At 33.2% G+C, this 18802-nt stretch overlaps 1 protein-coding gene across 1 annotated transcript in view; it reads left to right on the top strand.

The window, feature by feature from the left end:
• Nucleotides 1–1212: 1212 nt before the first annotated feature.
• The window catches only part of LOC116349556 (sex peptide receptor-like), a 44836-nt gene continuing 27246 nt past the window's right edge, over nt 1213–18802 (top strand). The window contains exons 1-2 of the mRNA XM_031781039.1: nt 1213–3275; nt 3946–4191. The gene's annotated coding sequence lies outside the window, so the exon portion shown is untranslated. The remainder of the gene's footprint in view (nt 3276–3945; nt 4192–18802) is intronic.

The following is an 18802-nucleotide window of genomic DNA, read 5'->3' as shown; positions in this document are numbered from 1 at the left end:
TTCAGATAAGAACCTACATGCCATCGCATAAGAAAAAGCAAAACAATTGAAGAAAGATCAAGAACGGATGTCAAGAGCACATGAATCGTTTACATCGATTCGGTCGTGTTGAAAGTACAGCAAATAGAGAATATTCTCATTTTAACAATTCCAAATGGCGCTTTGGCACTCGATATTGTGTGATATGCACGATCACAAATGCTATACACAGGATGTAGTCACATATCAATGAATTCATTATAAAAAACACATCAAAATTCTTCAAATCACCTCAAAAGTAAAATGCACGAATTCATACATCGATTCATTCGAGTGCGTTCAATTGGGTACGCAGTGTGAATTTAATGGATATCAAAACATGATTATCTTTTGTATTACGAACGAAAATACATGTCAATTTTGCGAATTTTAACCCCATAACATTCAGAGGAAACTTGAACGTCTATGTTTTGATAACATTTGATGAAAAAGTGCGTTGGCTTTGTCCGTTCAAATATCAAATGTCATTTCTTTCATATGCAAATTTTTGTGATCGATTCACCAATCGAATGGTGGAATTCAAATGGAACAGTTTTGCAATAGTATATCAAAAATATCAAAATACTATTGAAGTATATGGATGCTATGCTATTAGTTTAACACTAAATCAGTTGGGATTTTTTTACATTTTGCACAATATTGTAAAAACGAATGCCGTGTATGAGCCACACAATATAATATACGCCGACGTATCACATGCACACGCCACACACGATTTCGTAGTGAACGTATATATTTGGTGTTCATCGTTTGGCACGCGCTCCATCATTTTTTTTTTCCAAATCATCAACAGAAACAGCAACAACAACAGCCAGGAATAGTAACGGCAACAGCCAACAACAAACATACAAAGCATATGCTCCAAAGAGAGTATCGCAAGAATTGTTAGTTGGTATTGAGTGATACTGTTCTAATGGTTTGGCTGTTCAATATACATTTTTCCATGTATCTAAAGGAACACTGATTCATTCGATGGTGATGGTGCTGTTAGTCTGTCGTTGTTGCTGGTGCTGCTGCGGCGTATGCATATGCGCGTCAATGTATGTGTGAATGGGATTGAGAGACTAAGACGATACACTCTCACTTTCTGTATTGTGTACATTGTGAACCGTCGCTACTGGCAGTCGGAGTCCGTGTTCAGTTGTTTATTGTTCGTTGCTCGTTGCTCGAACCAACAGTACCAATCTTTAAGCTGCCGTACAATCTCCGATTCAGTGATCATCGAAACTTCAACGGAACCGCGCGTACTATTTTGCCAAGTTCAATTCTATCCAATCTCGAAAATACGGCATTTATCGCAACTTAAGCGCATTTACTGTCCGACAACAACGACAAGTGCAACGTGATAAAAAGAATAAGAAATCGCAGGCACACATGTTCTCAAAGAACTTGTGCTCGTTTTTTTGCAAAAAAAAAATTTACTTCGTGTTGAAGAAAAGAGAATCAATACTTTTGTCAATACTTGAACAGCCGAATAAAATTATTTCCATTTGGAATTGAGCCATCAATAACGTTGTTGTTGTCGCGTTCGCTTGTCGATTTTATTGTTTTTTTTTATATCTTCTTTTTGACTATCCAACAAGCGAATCATATTTTTTTTATCCAAAATATCGAGAATATTGACGTTGACGAATAGAATTAACTTATTTCACACGCCGATTGACAGAAGAAGAATAAACAGTAACAAACTAAACTATAAATGATGTGATCAATCTATGCTTGTGTCTGCGCGAATGTGTCTCATGTTTTTAAATATATAGTATATTTCGGTCTTTCTATAAATTAATTCAAAAAATAAACAGAGTCGTGCAAAGTGATAGCCAACTTCAATCAAGAGATAACGGTCAGTGATTTTGAATTTTCTTTTGCGCTCATTTGTTCACTGTCTTCATCAAACTCGACTCACCAAAGCGAGTGAGAAGAGATAAAAGACACAGAAATCTATTTTATGGCAAAAAATAAAATGTTTGGTAAATGTTACAGCATCGGATAGTATCTCTTTCGAAACATTAAACTATTCATTACACATATAAATAATTTTATGACAACGAAAGGACATGAACATATGTGAAAAAGATTGCACACATTATTACATTACACTTATACACTTTCACACGAAGCGTTGAAAATTCAAACGTTTTTCAAACACCAAAGTCAAAACAGAGATATACAGAGAGAAAGAGAGAGTGGGAGAGAGTGCGAGCAAATAAAAATCAACAACGATGAAACACTTTTAACCATTAAAATAGACATAACATTCGACCAAAACATTGTGATTGAAAATCAAGAGAAAACAAGATATAGAATCAGTGAAACGAACAGAGAGAGTGAGAGTAATGTGCACACCATATGCCACATTGAACACGAAAAATATTTCGCATTTTTTATGGTTAATAATTTGTTCGGTCGTTTTTTGGAACATTGGTCCTATCAAGCTTACATTTGAGATTTTGAAAATCGAAACCAAGTTTAGTGGGCAAACGGGAGTTGAAGAGAGAGAATTTAAGTGAGCATAACATGGTGCATTTATTTGACGACCAAAACAAAAAAAAACTATAAAAACATATTTGGATAGAGTTAGACTCAAGAATACAAGAATAGCATGCAACAAGAGAACTTAATGTTCGTCACAATTTTTGTTTGCTCTCAAACGATGCACAATAAATAGAAATTGAGACCGAAGAAGACCACAAATATAGAGATACGGTGAATCCCGAAAAGAGTAAAAAAGAAACACTGCAGTGAGATAGAGAGAGAGTCAACGGAGACAAAATAAAGTACCCACATAATAAACTTTGAGTGCAAAATTCAATTATGCGTGTTGCGTGTTAATTTGGTGTAAGTGAATGTCATTGATGGCATTGTGGTTGTATATTTTATGTATAGAAAAGACAAAAAGAAAAAAACAAAATTGAAATCATAAAATTGCGCTATGATAGTTCAGTGACCAAAACTAATTGAATCAAAGCATGAAACAATAGCAGAGAAAAGTTGAGAAGCATCACGTACATTATTTGTAGATAAATACGTTCTAACGATCCTCTTACCAAAGCCGTGTAAATTACAATATAGATGGAGAAAGACAAAACGAGAGAGAGAGAGCGAGAGATTAAATATAAAATTGTACCACATTTACAAAAGTGTCTAAGCGGCGTGTAATGGACTTTTTAGTTTCGGCGAAAATCGAATAAATTCTGATTAGACTGTTTTTGATACGAGCAACAAGCGAGATAGAAGTAAGTCGAAGAGTTTGTAAAATTCAAGCAAAGCATAATCAACAATTACGACTGTTATATACTGCATAGTATATATAAGTAAATCAAGTTGGTAAACGTTACTCGTAAAAGCGCTAAATATTTGCAACATTTTTCTTAAGGGGCTTAATTCAAAATTTCCAACGACTGAATTCTATAATAATATCTAAATTAACTGAATTTTTCAGCAAACGAATGAATTCCAGTGAATTCTACGGCGATTTCATTCAAATATGTGAGATAGTGGTGAATAGTTTCTGCTGGCAATTACTGCAATATTTATATTTTGTGTAACGAAAATGTAAATGTTTTTAAAAATTTTTTTTAATAAAATTAATTTTATTTTCAATTTTGAGCGATTTTCTATCGAAAACAATCGGAATTATTGAAAAAAAAATAATAAATTAAAAAATACTGCGGTTATCATAACCTCACTTTATTACTTTAAGACATTTCATTCTATTCACACGAATTCACCGAACTCATCAATAACCACTCGATACAAAAGTGTGAATTTACGTGAATTCCTGTGAATTTTTTTGTCGTATTAAGCCCCTAGATTTTTCTATATAAACAATTACATTTTAACCAAATACGAAAGAACAGCAGCTAAATACTAAATGAATTTATCACATTTTTCAACTGTGTACAGATGACTTCAAACAGCCTAATTTAAATGTTATTGATGCTTGTACACAAAGTGAATACGAAACGATTAACAGCGCCTGTGTAACTTAAACAAGTTCAATTTATCCATTCAACGAAACGGCTTGAAGCAAACGACAGCAACACAACCATCCAGTTCATCTTTTTCCAATCACCATTCACCGTCAACACATTCAGCCAAACAACAAACAGAAGCAAGCATCACCAAGATTCATTCAACAAAATCCAAAAAGTAAGTGTGGCTTTTCGGCTAATTATAATTAATTAGCAGGCCTTAACCAAACAATTAGCGATATTTTTTAATAACAGTCATCGATTCATTTGCTTTCACGCTATAAATTAAATATTGAAAACACACACACACACGAATAGTGGATCGACGGTACCACGTTACCGCCAACAAAATTAATTTACCTTTACATTTCATTAAAAACGGATTTCTCTCATTAGAATTATTTTAAATCAATCAATAATTCAATGCGTTTTGCAAAAGGATAGATGTAGTTTAACATGACTGGCAATTTTCGCCCTGTGGTGGTATTTTAGCCAAATAATTCCGAACGGAATTATGTGTTAGAATACCGGCACTGTAATCATATCAAAATCGAATTATAATCTCAATCGAATTCCTTCCTTTAGCTTGTTCCCGACCCATTTTATGCATAATTAACCAAATTATTTTTTCTTCGATTCCCTTTTTTCCCATCTTTAATTTTTGCTGGCGGATGAAAAATTACATTTTACACTTTTTTCTCGAAATTGATTCGTTAGCATAATTAATTTTATTTTTTGCCCCTTTCTTCATCATTTCGTTCCAGAATGTATGGAGATTCTGTTTCATGCATTCATTATTAACTATGGGATCGCAGATCTACACTGACAAAAATAGAATTCCTACACTCACGAAAATTAAACTGGAAGAATGTCAAGGTTCATTTCAAAAAAAAAAAAAAATTAGATTACATTTTCTGCAGTAAAAAAAAATTAAATACAAAAATATCCCATAACCTTTTACAAACGCATTTTTTTCGTTATATGAATAGGCTACAAAATTATTGATTGCTTATGTATCCAAGAAATTATATTTAAAAAAAGTTTAAACTCCTGCCGCTCTAAATCAAGATAAAAAAGAATTTACTTCTTTTAAGTAAACGGAAACATATATTCACGTTGCTTTTGCAGAAGAAAAGTTTCATTTCAATCATTCTCAGCTGGATTTTCGCCTATATAAATATTACTGTGTGCATTTGGCAAATAAGGTCGTTTTTATTATTCTCTAACATATATTCTTATCTTAAAATCTCCTTTCAACGGGTTTTTTTAATGCTTGAACGACAAAAAAATATGAAAATGTTGGATCCTTTTGCGGATACTTAATATTTAAAATTGACTTGGTGCAAAGTTGTGACTCACTTGTGAGTTGTGCTTATGTCATGGAAAAATAGAGAAAAGAGAATATATAGGTAAACATAGACATGGATAGGCAAATGGAAGATTTCACATTCGGTGCGGCCCCAACAGAGAAGACAAATGAATTGAAAATTTGACAATGTACCAAAGAGTGTTTGCGATTAAAATAACCATACAGTCCCAATTGAATTGATGGTAACAAAATAGCATGTAAATGATATTTTAACTATGTTTCGGTAAATTTTGTATGAGTGTACAATTGAACATGCTTTGAACAATATTTAAATTTTACGCAATTAAAATCATTGACATTTGAACCGATAGATTCGATTTCGTTTTGTGTGTGCCTTTTGATGTATGTGCGCTTCAAATTTGTTGATAAATTTTTACGACCTTGATGATGAACCATCAACTGAAAGTGATCAATGCCCACAAAACAATATTAGTCGGATCATATTACCAAATGGCGTTTTAGCGTGAAAATAAAGTGTCTCAGTCAGCCAACAAATGATCCAATTCATAAAAATCGTGTCTAAGAAGCCACTTCATGATTCCTACGTTGTGTGTGTGAACGAATGATACTTTTTTTCGTCAATTCAAAAATTGTTCACTTGAAAATTTATCGTAAGCTAAGCCGACAATCGGATCTCATGCGATGATATGAAGCATTCGATGACATTTTTTTTATCATTTTCGGCATGTGTATGCGAACGGCATATTAGAATCAAATGAATAAACATACAAATACAAAAGAGCAAAACCAGATGAAGAATGAGAAAATTGAACCAAAGCGCACACACACACATAAAACGAAATTGAATGCACACCTACGCGTTAAAAAATATGCGATGCGTCTACAATGCAGCCAACAAAATTTACGATAAGAAATGTTATCGCTTGCTATTGTCGCCTATAAATAAATTTCAAAAGCGTGAACTACGAAAAAAAAAACAGGCCGCAGACCCCATCTCCCAATTCCAAGTATTGCCATTTAACTAAGCAGTACTTAGTACAAGCTCGAGAAATGTGCTCGTAATCGTTATATGGAAGGTGTCAACGAACGAAAAAAAATCAACCGAAAAGCTCATACATTAAATGATGTCTGTGCCAGCCAACGATCTGAATGTTAACATCTAGGGGCTAAATACGGCAAAAAATTCACAGGAATTCATGTAAATTCACACTTTTGAATCGAGTGGTTATTGATGGTGAATTCGTGTGAATAGAATGAAATGTGTCAAAGTAATAAAGTGAGGTTATGATAACCGCAATATTTTTTAATTTATTATTTTTTCAATATTTCCGATTCTTTTCGATAGAAAATCGCTCAAAATTGAAAATAAAATTAATTTTTATTAAAAAAATATAAAAAACATTTACAATTTTGTTACAAAAAATATAAATATTGCAGTAATTGCCAGCAGGAACTACAGTGAATCTAATTTTTTTGATAGACAAAATAGCAAGCAAAGTAAGCAGAGAAACTCTCCACTAACATAGGATTCATATACGAATGGCGTGTGAGTGGAGTGTGTCATGCAAAATTTTGTCTACCAAAAATATTAGATTCACTGTATTCACCACTATCTCACATATTTGAATGAAATCGCCGTAGAATTCATCGGAATTCATTCGTTTGCAGAAAAATTCAGTTAATTTAGATATTATTAAAGAATTCAATCATTGAAAATTTTGAATGAAGCCCCTAGGTTAACATTATGTGTACATACATTTGATGTTAATATCTAATCCATATAGTACGTAATGTGTACACATTTGATAATATTCATGCGACAAAGTATGAAAATTGTAACCAAATTGGCTCTGCGGCAAAATCAGTTTTGTTTTGTCACAAGCGAACGAAATTCAAGCGAAAAAGACAAAACCATAAAAACCTCAGGATTAACAGCCGCATTTCTCAGTTTTGGCATGCTCCCAATTTCTTCATCAACATCACGTATTTTGTCTATTTCAAGAATGCCAAAAAATATTTTCCAGCATTTTTCTTCTTTTTGCTCTTTGCCACTTTCACACTCGCTTGAAACTGTACGGACTTTACGTGCTACTATCGATACTATGACGGGGTGCGGTAACAGATTCCGAGATTTTTGAAATTTTCATGTCAATTTCACATTTATGCGAAGTATCAAATAACTTTGTATTTTATCACCTAATTAACATGTTTATAGTTGTTGAATGTTTGACCTCTTGGCTTTTCTGGCCAATTTGGTTGTTGTTGCTATTCTTATTTTATATTAATGTATCTTTTTTTCTTTTCATTCTTTTTGATTTGTTATTGTGACGCTTTGAGACCGACGTGCTTCTAGCAACATTTTGTGTTCCCATCTTTGGAAAGACGAAATAAAAGACAATTATTTTGGTGGTTTGATGTGTACCATGTGCAAAATCGATTGCAAAAAATTGCGTAAATTTGAATAAAGACGCAAAATGAGTACATTAACATAATTTAAAAAGTTTATCATTTCGTGTAAAGACTTTGACAATAATATGAACATTGAAACCATATGCATGTATTGCATCATTGCTACCACCGGTACAATACACACAGCGGCAATATCATGTTAAAAAAATAAATAAATAAAAATTATGTGAAAAATCTTTATTATACTATATTTTATTTAAAAGTGCTCAGTTTGAGTTCGCGTCGAAAAGTCGCCCGATTTTATTTTATCTCATTTATTTTCACATCGTCTCTCTTCAATGCAGAATCGGACAATTTTCTTCTCTCTGTGTACGGTTTGTGTTGAGACTTTGATTGCTTTCAAATGTTCAATCAACTAAGTAAATATGTAAAAAGTGATTTTTTAGTTCGAATAAATTCGACCGAAATCATCTCATTTCAAATGATTAAAAAAAATCGAGAAAAATTCGACATTAACATTTCAATTCGACAATGAAAAGAAATGATTTAAAAGATAGCGAGATACATGAAAAGAGAGAAAAAATTCAAATTTCAAAGCGAACATAACCAATATTCATAATGTGCGACTTGCATAAATTATGCATGAAGTGCCAAGAGAAAAGTTGCTCTGTTCGCTCTTTCTGCTAGATTATTTGCTGATGTAAACGTACGAGATATTCATTAATTTTTATAAATAGTTTACATAGCGCTGTCTCAACTACTACCGCATCGTTACTATCGTGTATCGACGAAGTGAATTGGCAAATTTTGAGCTCCAACAAGCGGTTTGCGTTTTCAATATAAAGCCAATTTTGCGCCGTAATATGTAATACGACAGCAAAAATTGCAAAAAAAAATCAAAATGTTATTGTATACATTTACTTCTTGATCTCTTGTTATGATGATTTCGAATTGAAATTACTGTCTGAAGACGAGGCATTCCATGATATCAGTATATCTTGTTTGCTTTCTCTTCATATTCAACGAATATGCAAACAAGCGTTGCGGCAGCCAAACTACGTACAACTATTTTTGTGTCTGAATAAATATTGAAGCGAATGCGAAAAAGAGCAAAATAAATTTCGCACAGAAATTTTGATTCAGATATGAAAATGCACATGTTCAGCTACAATTCAAATATTTACAACGAAATAAACGGCAACATTTTTGCGCTTGTCAAAACATCATGCATTTTCAATCATTTCATTTTGGAATGAGAAAATTTCTACTAATTTAAAAATTAAATCAAATCCGCTCGGTTACGACATGGTAACGCTCCACTTAAGTACACTGGGATTTTTGTAGATTAGTACATAATATGATTCAATTAAAATCAAAGTTTTTCTTTTCATGTTTATATAATTTGAATTTGTTGATTGTTAATATGAATATTAACTGAGACATAAACACAAAATATCATGGCTTTATCCTAACATAATTTTTTTTCATTATTATGGAACTTCCATAATGAAAGACATTAATCACATTCAAAACTCAAGGGGCATTTTACTATATGCGAATGCCATTTTATACGGAATATATGAACATTTTTCTATTCATACATGAAATATACGAAGTAAAGTATATTCATCCGCATCAACATCTTAGAAAATTCGTACATTTCATTCGCAACCATTCGCGGATGCCGCATACGTCTTGCTAGATGCGACAAACTGTCGTGTGACATTTGAACATACACATTGCTGTGTTCAGTTTGTCGTAGCAGTTTCAAACACAATGTGATTGTTCTCAACTAAATTTGAAAAACAGTCGAAAAAAAAATTACAAGATTTTTTGTTGAATATTATTTTAGAAGCCGTATTCGATTCGAAAAGTGAGATTTTAGAAATAAATTCAGATAATATAAAAGAAATTGAAAGTTTCGTCAATCAAAATAAAAACCTTTCACAACGGTGCCTTACAGTGATTATATTACGAGTGACAAAGATTTATTTACCATTTTAGAAAAATTTCACTCAATATTACCAAAAAAATATCAATTCGGCTTGAATCTCTGTCAACTAATCTGTCACTTTGACTTTTTGAATGTAAAAATATGACTTTTCATATGCGCCATCCGCAAAATGTGTATGAAACATTCGACACCGTCCGCAAATTCGTATGAAACATCCGCCACTATTCGCAAAATTTGTATGAAACATTCGCTCGCATATGGAACATTCGTATAAGTCGGAACCCCCTAGTCAAAACTTCAATTTATCAGTAAATTCAAGAATTTTTGACAGTATTATTCATGGATTCTCTTATCAAATTATTTTCAAATTTTGATTTTACATTTCCGATTTTCCTTGTTTTGTTTGCGATTGATCTTGACATAATTGTGACATGATTGGGTTCGTCGATACGAGAGCCACGAGAAACAGACATGGTACAAGGTAAAGAAATTTAAACGAAATCAAGAGTAAATAAACGAAAAAGAAACAAATTTGACAAACCAAATTGAAATGGTTCGGCTCTCGTCAAATATTTCATATCTGTTTGTTATCGATATTTTTGCTGTCGACATTTTCACGTGTAGATGGTATTGGACGCCACAGTGTGCCATTTGATTTTGTACTTGTTTTCCTGAATAATGTTTTTCCATTTGGTGCAATCTCTGCATCGTTATGGCGATGGAAAAGTTCTTGAACGAGATTTCAAATGTTCCGAAAATAAGTAAAACCTATTTTAAAAATTGAGTTTATATCAGTATGGGGCGAGATGTTATCTACCTCCTTTTTATTCTGTGTTTGATTGTGCTTCGTTGTTCGTTTAAATTGTTACTAAATACGATTGTGTTCAATAATACGAAATTACTTTAAAATAAATCGCAATGTTTCCCGTTGTTTTCTCATCCAAATACGTTGAATAAAACAAATCGCACAAATGCTTCCTCATTTCTGCTCAAAATGTGTTCGTTTATTCCTTCTTATTTTACATTTGATTTTCGTCGAGTTTTGGCAATACATTCAATATTAAACATTAGCAGCGTTCATTTGTAAACGTTCTTTTTTGAACTTGTTGTTAACAGATTTTTCAAATCATAATTTTTTCTCGTTGTTTTTTCGTTATTCTTTCGTCTCGATATAGATTTTATATAATATCTCGGTGTGCATTTTTTTTTCATCTTCCTTCGTTCACTCGCCAAACTTTGATAATATTTAATTTATATTCATTTTGTGCTCGTTTCGACTGCTTCGTATATATGACACGCTTACGCTTGATAAGAAAATGAAGTTAAAAAAGAATACAATAAAACCTTCTGTTTACATTGTATCGTTGCAATGCAAACAACAAGAGTTTTTTTTATCCAAAACCAAAGCATTGAGAGATTCGTCTATATATAGATTCAATCACATTGTGTTTTTGCTGTTCGCAGTAGAATTACGTTTATGTAGATGGCAATACATTTATAGGCCGGGCGGTAATCTATCAAAAAATTGGCCCGTTTTTCTTTTTCGCACACAAATTAATCCTCTTCGATTTTGCCTGTGTTTGAACGAAAGACCGACAGAGAGAAATGGAGACGACATCTTTCTGTTGCTTTTTTTTATTTTGTCCGCATTTTAACTTGTGGAGGTTTGTGTATGCACACTCGTTTGCGATGGGAATTCGAGCAGATGTTGAAGACAAAAGCACGAACTCTTATTTCCGTATCGCCCAAAAGCTAACTATAAAAACCAGAGCAAAAACATTGAGTTCATTTTTTTAAAACATTTTTTACAACATTGTTTATCGTTATTTATTGCTTTGACGTATTACAAATAATCTGGAACGCATATAATCAGTATATTTGGAATAACATTCCTCAGCTCATTGTTGTAGTTGATCGGTGTGAATATGTTCAGATATTGTCATTGCCACGCAACAAATACATACAGGGGTGAAAAAGTAGAATGTTGTGTCCCCCTGCTGCTTTGTTTTGGCATTCTCTGTTTTCAAACACAAACAAAACAAATAGACAAAATGAAATATGTAATAAAAAAATGATCTCTTACGTATATAGTAGGTCGTTTTATATATGCACAATATGTCGTGTAATCCAAAATGAATTTCTTAAAATGTCAACGGCGAAAGGAAATCGACTGCCAAATTGCTCGTTAAATTTTTCTTATTCACTTTGGTCTCTTAGTCTTTTTCTTTTTTTTTGGATATTCATAATTTAACGCATTTGGTTTTTGAAAATCGATTTATTATGATAATTCGAAAAGAAAACATTTTTTTTAAAATAATCTATCGAATGGCATGATATTTTTTTAATTTTCTTCAAATTTACAGTAAAACCTGTCAATAATGGAACCTGGGAATAGTGGAATTCTTGTCAATAGTGGAAAAAAAATTCCGCCGTTGAGCTCTCCCATATAAAGGTCATTAAAGGTAATAGTGGAAAATTAAAAACGCTCACCCCCAATAGTGGAAAAAATCTATTGATTTGCTAGGGTTTTTGAAACGTGAGAGAAATTCTTTCGATTTGCTAGGGATGTTAGAGCTGTTTTTTTGGAAGTCATTTTTTTCCGATTGAAATACCCTCTTTGCTAGGATTTCCCATGTCAAAAATTCTTTTGATTTCTAAGATTTTTTTCTAAAATCATCCCCCGAAAAATTTTGCTAGCTATATAATGATAAAAATATATGAATTTCTACTTTTTTTCAAATTTACCCCCAATAATGGAAAATCATTTCTGAATTGGCATGAAAACCTGTTATTAATGGAACCTGGGAATAGTGGAATTCTTGTCAATAGTGGAAAAAAAAATTCCCCGTTGGATTCTGTTATTGACAGGTTTTACTGTATTATCTTTAAAATTTTATTTGTTTGTTTGTTGCATCTTATTAGTTCGCTTCAATTCACCGTCTGCTGATGATACACATGTTAAGATATTTTGGACACGAAATAAGCCTATTATTCATTCACAAAGTGAAGTTTATATGAATTTAATTTGGACCGAAAAAACCGAATGTCACCGCGTGTTGTTGAATATTATAAATTAGTGCCATTTCCATAAGTGCTTTTTTGACGTTTGTTTTTTTTTCGCTTTCACCGATGTGATAAAATGGTGGGATGTGAATCTATTTGAAGATGAAATGAATGTAGGCCGTTGTTTGTCTACTTAACATGATGAGTTGTGTTGTGTTTGCTCGTTTGTAATGCATACTGTTGCATATAGATCCTCAAACAACATTAAGAAAGTCAGTGTGCTTGCTTTTCCTCTTTTCAATATTGGCACATATTCGGTCTAGTATTCGGTATTCAGTCCATGCTTTTCACATGAAATACCGCCTACAACCAAGCTAACATTTTCTATATAAACTTTTCTTTTCACTCTTTTCGCAATGTGAAAGCTTTTTGTTATTCAAGAAAACATCACTATTTTCATCGAAAGAGTATAGCGAAAAAAAGTTAAATAGCTGAAAGCAACCAACGAAAAAATGTGGGTTTTTAGCTGAAAAATGGCGCGAAATGGAAAATTTCATCAAATTTTTGCTCGATTTATCTTTTCTGCGGCATAGAAGAAACAAAATAAACACATTGAGCTAATCAAGCGCAATTCGTTCAACCTTTTTCATCAAATGAATCTATCCGTTCATTCTCTTTGTGTGCATCTGATTCACTCATGGATTAAAATCGTATGCTTTTACTGTTAGCATTCTCGCCATACATACAATGTGAAAATTAAATTCTAACCATGTAGAAACAATGTTGTGTCCATTATTTTGCTATTATTTGCATTTCATTATTTTTCATGCATAAACACACAGAACACACAAGTTGTAGAATTTTTTATACGTCTTGGTATATTGCAAACTTACTAACAGTTATCAAACGCGCAGTTGACATTTGGTCCATTGACAACGATTGTATAAAAATACCAATAGATATTTTGAGAGCTGTTGGTAAATTTGCAATCTACCAACACATTCTGTTTTTTGTGTGTACTTTTACATAAAATCTACATGCGTATTTATGGTGCTCAATGATTGTTATTGTTTATTTATCTAGCACAGCTAATACATTTCATCCAAGTCATTTTTTTCAGAAAATTTTACTAATTTTATTCGTAGCAGTAAATAGTATCCACACATCAGTGGTCCGCAATATTTTCATAGCACAATTCACTCTCCATCATGATTGCTCTTGTGTATATTTGGTATAAAACTAAGAAGTGGAATTTTTTAAAAATCAACTTCGAATGAATGTGAATTTGATGAATCTTTTGATTCTATTTGCAATAATTCATTCACCAAATCAATCTTTCTCTTTTACAAACTTCGCATTTTTGTCAAATATTTTTTAACAATTTTCATAAATTTCGAAAAAAAACGCAAATAAATGTTTGTGCTTATACAGACACATTCATTTCCCTAGGTATGCGTATAGATAAATTTTGAGTCTCCAAAAGAGCGACGAAATTGCAATCATATGATGATATCAATATAATGCGGCCCAAAACTGATTGTCAAGCGCGCATCATATTCGAAATTGAATTGGGTATTAGACTGTATGCAAGCACAAAGCCACGAGGATATTATATTGATTTAGTCAACCCATTAAGACAACAACAAAGGCGACATTTGAAATGCGAATTAAAAATGATAAACATTATGACAATATGCTTTTTTTGGTGCATGAACCGAATAAACAATTCCCATTTCACGCAGTGTTGATCGCTATTGCACGCGAAACGCACAAAGAATGTTTTTTTGACTTTTGCCATGGATATTTATGAGAGTTAAGGGTACATTTTAGGCAGGCAAAAGGGATATGATGGTGCCAGGATGCAAAGAATAAATTTCCATAAATGTGAATGAGTGTGAATATACGTGTGAACACGAGAAAAAGAAAAAAACACACAAAGAGAAAACGTACACAAGCGAAAAGTGAAAACAGCGAAAAAGAATCGGTAATTCCCTACGCAATACGCATATTTCACGCTTTTTGCAATACCAGCAAATTTCACTGTTATTTCATTCTCTCATCTCGTCGAGCTTGGTATGTGTGTCTGTGTGCACTGCAACATGTTGAGAAGGACGAACAACAAAAACAATATCCATTCCGTATATTTGGAAGTAAGCAAGCACGAAAGAGAGAGATGAGAGAATATGGTTGTGTGACAAACAACCTTTATGTTGTGAAAGTAAAAGTATTTGAACACAATAAAATAGAAACGCATGCACGACAGCCATTAGAAGATTATAATAAATTTTGGTTCAGTGAGTATCACGAGGGAAATAAAAGCTCCATTAAACGAACTTCTCACAAAGTAAACGCAGATCAACATTAAAGTGATAAAATCCCAATTATATCAAGACACACGCGCGCACACATTTACTTTCAATCCCCGCATCGACATGGTTTATTTATATATGGGCCAAAATGCATGCTACACATCACAATAAGCATGCCACTCTCAAAATCTCGATATGTATGTGTGACACCGCAGAGGATAAACGAGACCCAGTTAAAATTCGGCCAAATAATCGAGTATACATACACTCCGCGAGAAAAGAATAGACGCAATAACATTTTTCCAAAAATCTTATTTAAAAAGCCTAGATTTCTTTGTGATTTTTAAGTCAATTTATTTAACAACTATTTACGCACACATCACAAAAAGATTTATCAAAAATAATTTTAAGAATTTTATTTTTTTCAAGTTTTTCGAAATTTTGTACTCAAAAAGTGCGAAATAAGGATAGACGCAGTCACTGATCAAATTTTTCGTGGAATTCTTGATCAGTAATTGGTCTGATTGTCTCGGGCATCATGCAACGCAAGGATCCGATACGAAAGACTGTCGTACAGTGATTGAATTCTACTCTGGGAAAGGTTTCGCCAGGCCGTCTCGATCACTTTCTTCAATTCGGTTTGGTTGTTGTATTGATGACATTCTTTATAAACTTCTCGAGCCAAAATGCCCCAAACGTTTTCAATTATGTTCATATCTGGCGATTTTGCCGGCCAATTGTTGAAAAGGTGGATTCCATGTTAAAATTTTCAATTCAGTCCATCACATTCGTAACCATATGCAGGGAAAAGAGGGCCAATTATCTGCTGATACTGTTCTGAGTTCATTCTGGTGGAAATGAATATTAACGGCACCTTTTTTTGGTAACCAATGGCTCCCCACACCATTACCGAACCACCGCCAGATTGACGTTTACTGAAAATCCATGGTTCAGTACGTAAATCGTGCCAATAATAGGAAAAACCATCTGGTCCATCCAGATTGAACTTTTTTTCATTCGAAAAAAAATAATTATATGCCATCGAATGTGATCTTTAGCGAATTTCAAACGATCGTCAATATTGGCCGGCGACAACATTGGTTTGCGTTTCAATTTTGTGTACTTTGGGTGTTTAAAAGCGCTTAAAATCTGCTAAACACGGCGAACACCAACTGGTACATTGTTTTAATTTTTCAATTGCCGGGCAGATTTGGAATTATTGGTCGCACTTCGAATTAATAGCCGTTTTTCAGCAGCAGAAACCACTGTTGGCCGACTAGTTTCATAGTTTTGGCCGTAATTTTCGCGATTTCGAAGGAAACTTCGCACAAATTTTTCACTTTTATTTATTTCCTTTCCTATCAGACGGTTTGACATGTGCAGATAATCTTTTAATGTAGAAATTTTGGTTCCGCTTCCGTTAATTGATTTGCACGTCCCATTGTTTTTTGATTGTAATTCAAATGACAACTGAGTCACAAATATTGTGAAATTGCATGCACCGACTCTAGACGGTGCATAACGGTAAATCACATCAACACACATCATAAAAATGTAAGCAACATTGTTTATTAGAAGCAAAACAGTGACTGCGTCTATCCTTATTTCGCACTTTTTGAGTACAAAATTTCGAAAAACTTTAAAAACATAAAATTCTTAAAATTATTTTTGATAAATCTTTTTGTGATGCTTTTTAAATAAGATTTTTGGAAAAATGTTATTGCGTCTATCCTTTTTTCGCGGAGTGTATATATATATTTCAAAACCACAAAAAGGAAATCAAAGGCCTGAATAAAATGGTTTGCAAGAAATCAGATGGCAAAGTCGAAGTGAATGAATTACGCTCTCTCGCAAACACACACACATATACACTAATCCCCTTTGAAAGAGAGAACACACTGGAGAGCTAAAGAAGGCCGAGGAAGCGATTCCATACGAATTGGCCAAACTGGCACAAAAAGAAAAAATATATATATATATATTAAAACGAGAAAATTAACAGCTTTTCAGTAAAACAGTATATATTATTCAGTATATTTTATGCATTAACGCTTCAAGACAAAAAAAAATCTATTCGAGTTTTTTCAATGTATGATTTTTTTCCATCGTTATTTTATGAATGGAACGACTTATGAGGAAAAGAATCTAACACATTTTAGTAGCGATTCGCTACACTATTTTTTGTGATACTTCTATGTGATGCTTTCAATCTAAATAGCACAAACGAAGCGGGAATTTAATGCAGCTTTTGGTTGATTCTGATTTCTATTGGTGAGATCTAAAAGAACGCAAGTGTGTTCGACTTTGTCGCAATAAAGGAATGTATGTTTTGTGCCAAGTAAATTTTGAAAAAAGAGAGTATGTATTACGGCTGAATCAGTTATTGGAAGAGGAATGCATGTTTCGCACCAGATAAATTTTGAAAAAAGAGAGTATGTATTTCGGCTGAATCAGTTGTTGGAAAAGGGATGCATGTTTCAGTTTTGTTGGTTTGGATAAAAGAACGTAAGTGTCTTTGTTCTGGAAGTGGGCTTTGGTGGATCCTCAAGATCATCAGAACCGCTCCCAGTTCTGGAAGTGGACCCTCAGGATGGGCCAGGGCATTGTCAAACCATAGTCTGGTCCATCCTGAGGATCCACCAAAACCCACTTCCAGAACTGGGAGCGGTTCTGATGATCCTGAGGATCCATCGAAGCCCAGTTCCAGAAAAATCATCGTCAAACATGCATCCCTTTTTTAACAACTGATTCAAAATCACTTACTTTCCTTTTGCAAAATTTATTTGGTGCGAAACATGCGTTCCTTTATCAGCAACTGATTAAGCCGGAAAACATACTTCCCTTTTACAAATTTTTTTTGGTGCAAAACATACTTTCCTTTTAGTAAGACAGAATTGGCAAAACACATACATTCCTTTTCCAAAATTTAAAGCGAAAAAAAAACATACGTTCTTTTAGATCTCACCCATAGATTTGTTTGTTTTTTTCTGTACGAGTTTGTAAATCTCCCGTTTTCCATAATAGTCAGCAGTGGTTTTTTGAATCGCCGAATTGATATTAGTTTTATGCGCAACGATAACAAGGGTACACATGAAGTTCTCTCATATAGAAAGATCAGTCATTTGTAAAAACAAAAACTTGGAAGGCGATTATGTCATTTCTTTTAACGATTTATATACAACCAACGCGAGCAATTATAAGATAGACTAGACCTCATCGCCCACCAAAGATGGCCAAACCTATTAGGGCCTCGTTTATTTATTCCCATTTCATTTCATCTACATTTTTTGCGTCCATGTTTCCTTCTTCTCGTTTCTCTCCATTTTTCGACAGCAAACGAAAAGGAAAATATTCAAAAAAAAAAATACATCAGCGGATAAGCAGAAAATGAAGCTTGAAGATTAAGCATTGCAAAAAGAAACACAAAGAGAGCATTTCATACTAAATAGGTAATAGAGAGACAAAAAAAATCGGTCGTAAGTCTATCTCCAGCTGCGAAAATGAATCCGTCCGACCATCTTATAGATTTAATCTCACACTATACGAATCGAGCGCTAAATCATTTTCGGCTTGCTGGCATCATGAAAATACTATACACTCAACCATTCATTGAACATTTCAGTTTGAATTGGTGAAAAGGTCAACAAAACCAATTACTTTCACGATAGTCTGCGCATTTTATTTAACGATTATCTATTTTCTATTGCTTATAATAAAATTGCAGTTGCAGTCATATTCAGGGCTGTAATTTTCACTCTGTCAGTGCACGCACACAGTAGTGTGC

Source organism: Contarinia nasturtii, unplaced genomic scaffold (assembly GCF_009176525.2).
Source record: "Contarinia nasturtii isolate CC-2019 unplaced genomic scaffold, AAFC_CNas_1.1 Cnas_scaffold_129, whole genome shotgun sequence".
Taxonomy (NCBI): domain Eukaryota; kingdom Metazoa; phylum Arthropoda; class Insecta; order Diptera; family Cecidomyiidae; genus Contarinia; species Contarinia nasturtii.
The sequence above is the reverse complement of the archived record's forward strand: the minus strand, read 5'-3'. Positions and strand labels throughout refer to the sequence as shown.